The sequence below is a fragment of the Bombina bombina genome, chromosome 1 (assembly GCF_027579735.1).
Source record: "Bombina bombina isolate aBomBom1 chromosome 1, aBomBom1.pri, whole genome shotgun sequence".
NCBI classification, from domain to species: Eukaryota; Metazoa; Chordata; class Amphibia; order Anura; family Bombinatoridae; genus Bombina; species Bombina bombina.
Window position 1 is genome coordinate 787,708,105 of NC_069499.1, and position 13,399 is coordinate 787,721,503.

Genomic DNA, 13,399 nt, shown 5'->3' on the forward strand with positions numbered 1-13,399 from the left:
GGTATATTTTGAATCTTCTGGGTCTCACTCAAAGAGCATCTATACATTGGGGCCCATTTATCAAGCTCTGTATGGAGCTTGAAGGGCCGTGTTTCTGGCAAGCCTTCAGACTCACCAGAAATACCAGTTATGAAGCAGCGGTCTAAAGACCGCTGCTCCATAACCTGTCTGCCTGCTCTGAGGAGGCAGACAGAGATCACGTGAAATCAACCAGATCGAATATGATCGGTTTCATTGACACCCCCTCTGCAGGGGGCGGCATTGCACCAGCAGTTCACAAGAGCTGCTGATGCAATGCTGAATGCGGAGAGCGTATTGATCTCCACATTCAGCGATGTCTGTCGGACATGATCCGCTGATCGGATCATGTCGGACAGACATTTGTTAAATAGGCCCCATTATCTACACTACTCTAGAGTTTTTTCAGACAATGTACAGACATAAGATAGTTGGCATCTCAAGGGTATTAGTCATGTCAATAAATATCCTGCCTTATGATAAAATGCAATAGCCAGAATACACCCTTTACTATATACCATATTTGAGAACAAAATGTCTAAGTAAAAAACTTCAAAGAGTACCCTAAGGTGAACCTGCTACACCTCTTCCACATGCAAGATGTAAGGTTTACCCAGGTAATCCTAGGATTACCCGGATTTCTGACTTTACCCGTAACATTCCACGCAAAACCTTTTAAAAATGGACTGGACAAAATTGTTGGCACATTCTCAAAATATTAAGAAATAATTGCATTCCAAGTCTGTGATGCTCCTGTAATTTGAAATTAAATTCACCTGTATCAATTAACAGGTGCTGACAATATAAGAATCACACCAGCAACCAGTTAAAATAGTGAAAAATGTACTCAATCTTTCTGTTGTGTGTTTCTGTGCCACACTGAGCATGAAGACGAGAAAGAGCAGCAAAAATGTTCTGAGGATTTGAGAACAAAAATTGTGGCAAAGCATGGACAATAGTAAGAAAGTGGTAGAGCGGTGAGAATGTATTAACCACAAAAATACAAATCAATTGCCTCCCTGCTGGATCACTGCACCAAAACACTCCCAATAAATGTCATTAAACTGTACAGCCAGAAATTCACAAACGGGCGGGCACATACTGTGCTCTCTTACCCTCAGCCTGGGACTTTCCAAAAATGCAGGAGAATACTTGAACCCCGTTTCCGAACGGTAAGAGCTAATTGCTCCCTGGTCTCCTTCGCCTCTCTCGGCGTCTCCGGCACTGTGTAGTCCCCAGGTGATCCGGCGCTTCCAGATGACGTCACTCGTGTAAGGGAGGAAGGAATGTGATTACAGCAGCAGGGTGTGGAGCGGACTGCTGTATGGTGGTGCGGGTTCTCTGGAGCCAGCGGACATAAGTGGTGAAGTAAGATACGTTCCACACCAACCTAGTTAAAATCACTCAATCTTTATTTCAAACAATAAAATTCAAATTCAATGGAAAACTCGGAAGCAAACAGGGTGAGCGCAGCACTGTGACTTACGTGTTTCGGCTAGCAAGCCGTAATCATAGCCTATAGTGCTGTGCTTACCTCTGACATTTAAGAACAGAGAAAAAAGCCCATTGGCTTAAATCAGAATTAATTAGTAAAAACATATGCGCTAACCCTGTTAACATTATAATGCCTGGTTTTGTGGGAGCATATGAATAAATTGCATTGTGTATTGTATGAACAAAATACCTTCAAATAAAGTACATAAATAAGAATACATTTGTGCACAGGATAATGGTATTTGATACCCAACTATCTTGATATAAATTATTTGTGTATAAATGGTAAACAACAATTTGAGTGGACAGTCTCAAGGTTACAAGTCCATCTCCAGAGATCTTAATGTTCCTGTGTCCACTGTGTGCAACATTGTCAAGAAGTTTACAGCCCACTGTAGACAGCCCTGAATGTGGACGAAAGAGAAAAATTAATCAAAGGATTATTCGAATGGTGGATAAAGAACCTCGATCAACTTCCAGACAAATTCAAGCTGACCTTCAGGCACAGGGTACAAATGTGTCAGTTTGCACTATAGTCGCCATCTAAATGAAAAGGAATGCTATGGTAAAAGACCCAGGAGGACCCCACTGCTGACACAAAAACATAAAAAAGTCAGTTTGGAGTTTTCCAAAACTTACCTGAGGAAGTCAAAAACCTTGTTGGTAAAGCCCATCATTCTACTGTTTTCAGAAAAAGAAATTAGACTTTTAAAGAAAAGAATACAGTCCCTACAGTCAAACATGGTGGAGGTTAACTGATGTTTTGGGGTTGCTTTGCTGCTTCAGGCAATGGATGTCTTGACTGTGTGCATGGCATTATGAAATCTGAAGCTTACCAAAGAATTCTGTAGTGTAATGTAGGGCCCATTGTCAGAAAGTTGGGTCTCCGTCAGAGGTCATGGAGCTTACAGCAGGACAATGACCCAAAGCACCCGTCAAAAAGCACCCAGAAATGGTTTAAGACAAAGTGCTGGAGAGTACTGAACTGACCAGCAATGAGTCTAGATCTCAATCCCATAGCGCACCTGTGGAGAGATCTCAAAACAGCAGTTGGGAAAAGGAAACCCTTCCAATCTTAGAGACCTGGAGCAGTTGGAGAGTGGTTCAAAATTCAAGTAGAGAGGTGTAAGAAACTCATTGATGGTTACAGGAAGTAATTGATTTCAGTTATTTTTTCCAAGGGGTGTGTTTCAAATTATCAAAATTGAGGGTGCCAATAATTTTGTCCAGTCCATTTTTACAGTTTTGCGTGGAATGTGTCAGATTTGGCTTTTTTTTCCCCCCTCCACTTTTTTGTGTCATACCAATACAATCAAAAGAAATAAACATGAGAATGCCTAAACATTTGTAATTGCAACAATTTTCTAGTTGAAGTGGTGCATTATCAGACAGAAATGCAGGGGTGCCAATATTTATGCCCATGACTGTATATGTCTAAATATGTGTATGTGTGTATGTATACATATACATGACAATATATGTGTGTACATGTCTATTTATGTGTGTATATATATGTATATATATATATATGTATATATATATATATATATGTGTGTGTGTGTGTGTGTGTATGTATACACGTATATATATATATATATATATATATATATATATATATATATATATATTTCTCTTGTAAGGTGTATCCAGTCCACGGGTTCATCCATTACTTGTGGGATATTCTCCTTCCCAACAGGAAGTTGCAAGAGGACACCCACAGCAGAGCTGTCTATATAGCTCCTCCCCTAACTGCCACCCCCAGTCATTCTCTTGCAACTCTCGACAAGAAAGGAAGTATCAAGAGATATGTGGTGACTTAGTGTAGTTTTACCTTCAATCAAGAGTTTGTTATTTTTAAATGGTACCAGCGTTGTACTGTTTTTCTCTCAGGCAGAAATTAGAAGAAGAATTCTGCCTGGAGATTTTATGATCTTAGCGGTTTGTAACTAAGGTCCATTGCTGTTCTCACACATAACTGATGAATATGGGAAAACTTCAGTTGGGGGAACGGCCTGCAGATTACCTGCTTTGAGGTATGTTCAGTATTTTTATTTCTAGAGAGAGGAATAAGTTCTAGAAAATGCTGACAGAGCCTTGTGTATTTGAGGTAAGCCTAATGCAGTGATTTAATAGCGACTGGGATCATGCTTACATAACAGGGTAATACTCATGTTAATATTCATATTGCTTAGTGACAAAACGTTTACATGATTTCAAATAAATAGGACGTTTTTTCTCTGAGGGAGATAAGTCTTTATTTGGGGCCTAGTTTCCACATGGCTAGTCAGTATTTTCTTAAGGCCCCTCTGATATCCAGTACATGGTGGGAGGGGCCTATTTTAGCGCTCTAACTGCGCAGTTTTAATACAGACTGAGACATCCAGCTTCCCTAGAAGAGTCCTCTGGCATCTGAGAACCATTTCAAAGGGTTATTACTGCACAAAATAGTATTTAAGGGCAGGTAGGAGCCTCAGCAGAGCTGTGGCATGGTGCTCAATTGACTTTTAATGTTTTTTTTTTTTTTTTTATTCTTTTTATTGAGAGTAACACAAGTGGGAAGTCATAATTACATCAGATATCAAAAGAACATAGAAATTGAGCCCAAACGCAGTTGGGCACATTGTCATACATTAATCTTTCAACACAACTTTAGCTCTGATGTTTTTCACATACATATGCCATGAGCATTTCTCACATGTGCTTATCTCCCATAAATTTTGTATTTTATAACACCCCCCCATTACCACCCCCATAGCCCTACAAATTCTACCCGAACTGTCAAAACTCCCTCCCCTACCCTGCAATCCTAGACCCAATTTCCCTCTGAGGTAACCCTCTGAGATTCATCTTAGTGAACAGCGTGAAAAAAAAAAAAGGGGTGAAAGGGGAGAAAAGAAGGGGTGTTATTGTCTCTCCACTATCCCTCTCCTCCCTTGATCTTTATGAGTTCCTTTGATAAAGTATATGTGCCCACTCGTCTCTCAAAGATTTTTCCAAAAATATCTCAGTGTGCTGGAATGGTAATAAAATCTGTCTCTGAATCTGTAGTTCAAAGGTCAAAATCAGTCTGCGCCATTTCCTTAGAAACAGATTAAGCCTATTACCGACATCTACCCTGGTGTCTACTTGCTCTATAAATAAGTGCGTTTTCAAGATGTTACGAAAGTATGCTATAGTAGGTCTTGTCATCTTGGTCCAATGGTTTAGAATACATTTTTGTGAGAGTAGGATAGTCAGAGTCAGTTCCAAGTCACAATGCTTATATTGAGCACCCCAGTTCAGGAATAGGACATCCGTGGACTTAAGCTAAATCGGGACCTTCATTTTCTTGTTAATCCAGTATTGTAATTGGTGCCAGAATTGCCTTATCACTGGGCAATCCCATATGCAGTGCAACAGACCTGGGGCCGCCGCGGAACATTTAGAACATTTATTAGGGCAGTTAGGTATCCACTTGACCAGCCTTTTAGGGGTCAGGTAAGCTCTATGTAGAAATTTAGTTTGGGTTTCCCTAAGATTCACAGAAAGAGTCGCCCTTCTAACTTTCTCCAGTGCTCCCCGGGCCTCATCCACCGTAATCCCCAGGACCCCCTCTCTCTCCCATCCCATCACAGCAGACAACTGTATTTTCAACAGTCTGTCCTGTAGAAAAGTTTGATAGATCTCTGATAAAGAGAATCTGCCCATCTTAAAGAGGGATTGTGTAAGTCGGAAAGGGGGGCCATCCCAGAAATCCGGGTTATCTCTAATCAGTGCATTCAAATAGTGACGCGCTTGCAAATAGGCATAGAAGTGGGCGTTTGGAAGATTAAACTCCCTTTGCAGCATAGAAAATGATTTTACCGACCGAGTCAGAGGTTCCAGCAAAGATCCCACCGATTTCAGGCCCATCTTCTCCCAGTGATCAAAGGGCTTCATATCTACTCCCACCAGAAAATCTGGATTATTGTGAAGGGGAAGAAAGACTGAGCTGTGACAACTCCTTTTCAAAAATTTATGTGCCTGGTGCCAGGCCCTTAATGGGTCACGGTATAACAAGTTCATGCCCACTAATTTAGCCGCTCCTGATTTCGCCATGTGTGGCAAATACACTAGGGAGATTCCCCCCAGAGCAGCACGTTCCAAGCTGGGCTTATAAAAATGTTGCGTGTCCACCTGCCAGTCCAAAACCAAGCGAACCAGCGCTGCCCAGTTATAAAGCTTAAAGTCTGGCAGGGAGAGACCTCCTTTCAGGTAGGGCATGGATAACTTATCTGCAGAGATTCGGGGTTTGCCCCCCTCCAGACAAAGAATTGTGTAATAGCTTCACATCTGATTTCATCAGTAACAGTGGCAGCATGAGTAGCGGGTATAGGAGGCGGGGAAGAATCACCATCTTCACTAAGCTAATCCTACCTGCCAGCGACAAGGGAAGGGACTTCCAGCTTCTCATCAGGCTACATAGCTTGACACAGAGTATATCTTATTGGAATTGACAGGAATGTGGATTCCAAGATAAATTAAACTCTGGGAGGCTGTTACAAACGGATAGTCATGCACAATTTTCTTATTTAACCACAAGATCTCTGATTTTTGCATATTGACCTTGTATCCCGCAAAGGAGCCAAAGTCATGTAAAGTTTGCAGAATCGGAGGGATATGCAGCTTCGGATCTTGCACAAACAACATCATGTCATCTGCATATAGTGCCAGCTGTTGGGGGTCCCCTGCCATATTGATACCTGGGAAAACCTGGTGCAGCTTTATTGCCAGCGGCTACAGAGCCATATTGAATAGTAGCGTGACAGGGGGCAGCCTTGTCTAGTGCCTCGCCCCAGAGTCACATTGGTAGAAAATGTGTTGTTTACACATATGTTAGAAATGGGGGAGGAGTATAGGTTTTTAAGGAAAGATGTAAAGGGACCTGAGATGTTGAACTTGGCCATAGTGTGAAACAAGTGACTCCACTCTACCCTATCAAAGGCCTTTTCTGCATCCAGAGACAGCAGAAAGGCCTCTGGGAGCGATTTATCCAATCCATTGTGATTTCCATTCAAAAAGTAACAAGTCAATTGCAGCACTTGGCGGATATTAACCACGGATGATCTCGCATGCATGAAGCCAGTTTGGTCTTCGTGGATTAACTCTGGCAAGATGAATTTAAGGCGCTCTCCCAGTAGCTTCGTAAGAACCTTATAGTCCGCATTAAGCAGCGATATCGGCCTATAAGACTCAGGGAGGAGGGTGTCTTTTCCCACTTTAGGGATGAGGGTAATATATGCCGCTGAAAACGGACTGGCTGGTGTATCGGCCGCTGAAAAGTATTTCGCGAACAGGTCAGTTAACACTGGGACCACCTGTGGTTTTAACATTCAATAAAACTCAATGGGCAGCCCATCAGGGCCGGCTGCTTTGCCCAGGGCTAATGATGAAATCATTTTACCCACTTCCTACCTAGAGATAGGCGCGTTCAGTTTGTCCAACTGATCGTCTGAGAGCTGTGGTAGTTTAACAGAGCTCCAAAAGTTTCTCAGGACCTCGTCGGAACAATTTTGGTCACTGGTGTAAAGCCGAGAGTAGTAAGAGGCAAATGCCTCCGCTATTCTCTTGGGTTCTCTGACCACTCTGTCTCCATCCCTGAGGGCAGGTATAAAGCGTTTTGAGGTTTTAAGATTGACCAAGGAAGCCAACAACCTACCCGACCAATCGCCATATCTATTGTATTTAACTCTGTTCCTTAAAAGAGTCTGAGACGTCTGATAGGCCAGAAGCGCATCATATTCTTTTTTGACAGCAATGTATTTTTGGTGATGCAACCTCGTGGGCCCATTACGATAAGTTAGATAGGCGGCAGCCATATCATTTCTGAGCTTTCCCAGCCTCTCTGCATGCAGTTTTTTTTGCGGGAAAGAAATGCTAAAATGTTTCCTGCAAGCACCACCTTTGCAGTTTGCCAGAAGAGTTCGGGCATTGCAAGATGCTGCGCATTGGTAGAGTGGAAATCATCCCAGCTTTTGACCATGTACTGCTGGAACTCTTGAGATGTGATTAAGTATTGTGGGAACCTGAGAGCTTGCCGATCTCTTGGTGGATCTAAAACGTCAAGAAAGAGCCCCACGGGGGCATGATCGGACACCATTACCTCTCCTATCTTGGTATCTATGATCCGTGGGATCAAAGAGTTGGAGGTTAGAAACATGTCAATGCGGGACATCATGGGCAGAGCCCGTGAAACACAGGTATAATCTCTTCCATCCGGATTCAGCTTGCGCCAAATATCAACAACATCGAGCGATGAAGTTAGAGCCTGAAATATTTCAAATTCAAATTTACCTTCCGATTTAACATGCATTCCAATAGTGGCCACAGAGGTGTCCCTAAGTCTGTCATACTGCGGATTGGGAGCCAAGTTAAAATCCCCTCCAATGATGAGAGCAGAGCCCAAGAAGGGAGTCAGAACTCCAATCAAATTTTCCCAGAACGTCCTAGCCTTCTGATTATGGCATAAACATTGCATAAAACATATTTTTTGTTGGCTATTGTGGTCTGTACAACAATGTATCATCCATCTGGGTCTTTAGTCACTACCGTGTCTGGGAGTTCTAACTTTTTCCCAAATAGAATTGCTACACCACGACTGGCACTCTTGTATGAGGCAAAATCAGCTCTTCCCACCCAGTCCCTCTCTAGCTTAGCATGCTCTGTGTCAGTCAGGTGCGTCTCTTGCAAGAACGCGATGTCCGTTCTTTTTTTCCTCAATTCAGTAAGTATGGTCTTTCTCTTTACAAGGGAGTGGATACCCCCCACATTCCAGGAGTATATATTAAATTATAGTATTAGATAAGATACCTCGAAAGAGAGAGAGAAACAACAACAACAACAACAAAAATATTCACACTGTCACATACCTCCCAGTGAACTCCATCCTTCCAGTACCCTTCAAGTTTTAGTAGACTACAAAAAAAAACATCAATGAACAGGTCAGCAGCTTAATAATGACAGGACATCTTACACAACAAGGAAAATTATTATAACATATCAGCCCTGACATAGATTGTGTAGCGGGCGTAAGGAGCCAAAGGTGTAGCTCCTGCGTGAGCCTATCCCAGCCCATTAGTCTTGGGCTAAATCTATAGAGAACTAAGAGAAAACATGTTAACAAATCTTTAACCTTAGAAAACCAAGCTCCCTGAGTTTTTCTGGTAAGGTACCAAGAGAGTAGCATACACTTATCATTGATCCCAGGGAACATAGATAACATGACAATAAAATTGTTGCAATCTTGACAAAGAAAAACCCCCAACCAAAACAATAAACCTAAAAACAATTTGAGTAGGTCAAATCTCAGGGGGGTCGCCCAAGTTCCGGGTGACCTCACATTTTCTGCCAAAGAAGCCATTCAATTCTCTGTAGTGAGAAACATGTATGTATTACAGGCCTAGTAGGCCTCCTCACTCCTCATCTCCTCTAGCCCTGACAGGGCTCCTGGAGCCATTTTCCTGAGCTGCTTGTGGAGAATCAAAAAATTTAGGGCCTCTGGGGGTAGGGATATTAAGCTTGACCGGATAATTAGGTAAGCTTGCCTGCCCTCTCTATGAAGTTTTGAGCATATAGAGGAGAACTCCCTGCGCCTTTTCATTAGATCTACTGAGTAATCCTGAAAGAACAGAAGTCTGGAGTCCTCAAAAGTCAAGTCCTCCACCCTTCTGTATGCTCTCAAAATGGTAAGTTTGGTTTGGAAATGGAGAACTTTAATCATGACTGGACGAGCTTGGGTATTACGGTCCATCGCAGGCCTTTCTGGGCCTACCCTATGAGCCCTCTCAACACTACCTACAAGGTTGCCAGATGGGATACCTAGCAGTGATGGCAGAACGGTCTCTACAAATTTTAAGATATCTGTTGGTTTTACCGACTCGGGGAGCCCTAGCAGGCGGACATTGTTGCGCCGCGAGCGGTTTTCTAAATCGCCAATTTTTTGCTGTAGAGCCAGGGAGTGTTTTTCTAGAGCTTCCAGTTTACTAGTATTAACAATCTGCGTGTCCTCGAGGTCAGAGATCCTTGTCTCTGCTTCAGTTACTCTCATGGAGAACTGTTTCACCTCTTCTGCTAAAGTCTCTACCCCTTTTTGCAAGTTTTCTATCTTGGGCAGAAATAAGGTGGAGATCTGTTTAACAATAGGGTGAGGGTCAAGCATAGAGGCGTCATGTTGAACTTCATAAGAGGGTCCCTGGCTTACATTGTCTAGTCCCTGTTTAGCTCTGCGTTCCGAATTCTTGTTGCGACTTGCCATTGGGTCTTGGATAAGGTATTTCTCCATACACGTAAATTCTAGACTCTAACTAGTACAGTACACCAGCTATCTGTAGCACTCTAATGTTTAAAGGCTAGCACAGAAACCCCTGTCAAAAAAGAAAAACAGGTCCCCCCCCCACTACATTAAACAATGGTAGCACCCCGATATTCCCTGCAAAAGTACAATGTGTTAAGAATGCAGGTACCTAAATCAGATGTTCACATATAAATCACTTAGGCAGAGGAAACAAAGTTTGATATACAGTGTACAACCATCATAGAGAATATACTAGAGTCACAGTTCACATTTATGTAGCACATAAAACAATCACTGAGCAGTCCAAGTTGTGAACCTCAAAACACAGTGTATTAGCAGGCACAAACTGTCTGGGAAAATTTGAGTTAAGTGTCAGCTGGTAAGTTCTGCAAAGCGTAGTGGAGGGAGGGAAAGTCACCTTTGTGCCCAGATCATACAGTTGTGTCCCCGCCAAAAAAAAACAAACAAGGCTAAGTTAGAGATTTCAACTGCAGCGTGTGATGTGGAGTAAACTAGCGGTGGCGGTGTTCACACTCCGTATAAAAAAGCCCTAGGGTTCCACTGGTATCAGGCCTGCAGCAAAGCACTTCGGTGGCAATCAGTGTAAAGTTAAGTTTTATTTATGAAACATGTCAATGCGGGACATCATGGGCAGAGCCCGTGAAACACAGGTATAATCTCTTTCATCCGGATTCAGCTTGCGCCAAATATCAACAACATCGAGCGATGAAGTTAGAGCCTGAAATATTTCAAATTCAAATTTACCTTCCGATTTAACATGCATTCCAATAGTGGCCACAGAGGTGTCCCTAAGTCTGTCATACTGCGGATTGGGAGCCAAGTTAAAATCCCCTCCAATGATGAGAGCAGAGCCCAAGAAGGGAGTCAGAACTCCAATCAAATTTTCCCAGAACGTCCTAGCCTTCTGATTATGGCATAAACATTGCATAAAACATATTTTTTGTTGGCTATTGTGGTCTGTACAACAATGTATCATCCATCTGGGTCTTTAGTCACTACCGTGTCTGGGAGTTCTAACTTTTTCCCAAATAGAATTGCTACACCACGACTGGCACTCTTGTATGAGGCAAAATCAGCTCTTCCCACCCAGTCCCTCTCTAGCTTAGCATGCTCTGTGTCAGTCAGGTGCGTCTCTTGCAAGAACGCGATGTCCGTTCTTTTTTTCCTCAATTCAGTAAGTATGGTCTTTCTCTTTACAAGGGAGTGGATACCCCCCACATTCCAGGAGTATATATTAAATTATAGTATTAGATAAGATACCTCGAAAGAGAGAGAGAAACAACAACAACAACAACAAAAATATTCACACTGTCACATACCTCCCAGTGAACTCCATCCTTCCAGTACCCTTCAAGTTTTAGTAGACTACAAAAAAAAACATCAATGAACAGGTCAGCAGCTTAATAATGACAGGACATCTTACACAACAAGGAAAATTATTATAACATATCAGCCCTGACATAGATTGTGTAGCGGGCGTAAGGAGCCAAAGGTGTAGCTCCTGCGTGAGCCTATCCCAGCCCATTAGTCTTGGGCTAAATCTATAGAGAACTAAGAGAAAACATGTTAACAAATCTTTAACCTTAGAAAACCAAGCTCCCTGAGTTTTTCTGGTAAGGTACCAAGAGAGTAGCATACACTTATCATTGATCCCAGGGAACATAGATAACATGACAATAAAATTGTTGCAATCTTGACAAAGAAAAACCCCCAACCAAAACAATAAACCTAAAAACAATTTGAGTAGGTCAAATCTCAGGGGGGTCGCCCAAGTTCCGGGTGACCTCACATTTTCTGCCAAAGAAGCCATTCAATTCTCTGTAGTGAGAAACATGTATGTATTACAGGCCTAGTAGGCCTCCTCACTCCTCATCTCCTCTAGCCCTGACAGGGCTCCTGGAGCCATTTTCCTGAGCTGCTTGTGGAGAATCAAAAAATTTAGGGCCTCTGGGGGTAGGGATATTAAGCTTGACCGGATAATTAGGTAAGCTTGCCTGCCCTCTCTATGAAGTTTTGAGCATATAGAGGAGAACTCCCTGCGCCTTTTCATTAGATCTACTGAGTAATCCTGAAAGAACAGAAGTCTGGAGTCCTCAAAAGTCAAGTCCTCCACCCTTCTGTATGCTCTCAAAATGGTAAGTTTGGTTTGGAAATGGAGAACTTTAATCATGACTGGACGAGCTTGGGTATTACGGTCCATCGCAGGCCTTTCTGGGCCTACCCTATGAGCCCTCTCAACACTACCTACAAGGTTGCCAGATGGGATACCTAGCAGTGATGGCAGAACGGTCTCTACAAATTTTAAGATATCTGTTGGTTTTACCGACTCGGGGAGCCCTAGCAGGCGGACATTGTTGCGCCGCGAGCGGTTTTCTAAATCGCCAATTTTTTGCTGTAGAGCCAGGGAGTGTTTTTCTAGAGCTTCCAGTTTACTAGTATTAACAATCTGCGTGTCCTCGAGGTCAGAGATCCTTGTCTCTGCTTCAGTTACTCTCATGGAGAACTGTTTCACCTCTTCTGCTAAAGTCTCTACCCCTTTTTGCAAGTTTTCTATCTTGGGCAGAAATAAGGTGGAGATCTGTTTAACAATAGGGTGAGGGTCAAGCATAGAGGCGTCATGTTGAACTTCATAAGAGGGTCCCTGGCTTACATTGTCTAGTCCCTGTTTAGCTCTGCGTTCCGAATTCTTGTTGCGACTTGCCATTGGGTCTTGGATAAGGTATTTCTCCATACACGTAAATTCTAGACTCTAACTAGTACAGTACACCAGCTATCTGTAGCACTCTAATGTTTAAAGGCTAGCACAGAAACCCCTGTCAAAAAAGAAAAACAGGTCCCCCCCCCACTACATTAAACAATGGTAGCACCCCGATATTCCCTGCAAAAGTACAATGTGTTAAGAATGCAGGTACCTAAATCAGATGTTCACATATAAATCACTTAGGCAGAGGAAACAAAGTTTGATATACAGTGTACAACCATCATAGAGAATATACTAGAGTCACAGTTCACATTTATGTAGCACATAAAACAATCACTGAGCAGTCCAAGTTGTGAACCTCAAAACACAGTGTATTAGCAGGCACAAACTGTCTGGGAAAATTTGAGTTAAGTGTCAGCTGGTAAGTTCTGCAAAGCGTAGTGGAGGGAGGGAAAGTCACCTTTGTGCCCAGATCATACAGTTGTGTCCCCGCCAAAAAAAAACAAACAAGGCTAAGTTAGAGATTTCAACTGCAGCGTGTGATGTGGAGTAAACTAGCGGTGGCGGTGTTCACACTCCGTATAAAAAAGCCCTAGGGTTCCACTGGTATCAGGCCTGCAGCAAAGCACTTCGGTGGCAATCAGTGTAAAGTTAAGTTTTATTTAGGGGGTCCAGGCAGTCCCAGAGTGGCCTCGGTACGGGGCCTAGTGCTAGAGTCACTGCAGATAAAGAGGGGTATCTGTGAATGCCTGTGAATGCCAGCGTTCTATCCCTTTCTTCAGCCCCACCAGTGATCCCAGGTTAGCAACGGGCATTTATGTGGCTCAGAGTTGCGCCACCAATAGATATGGGGC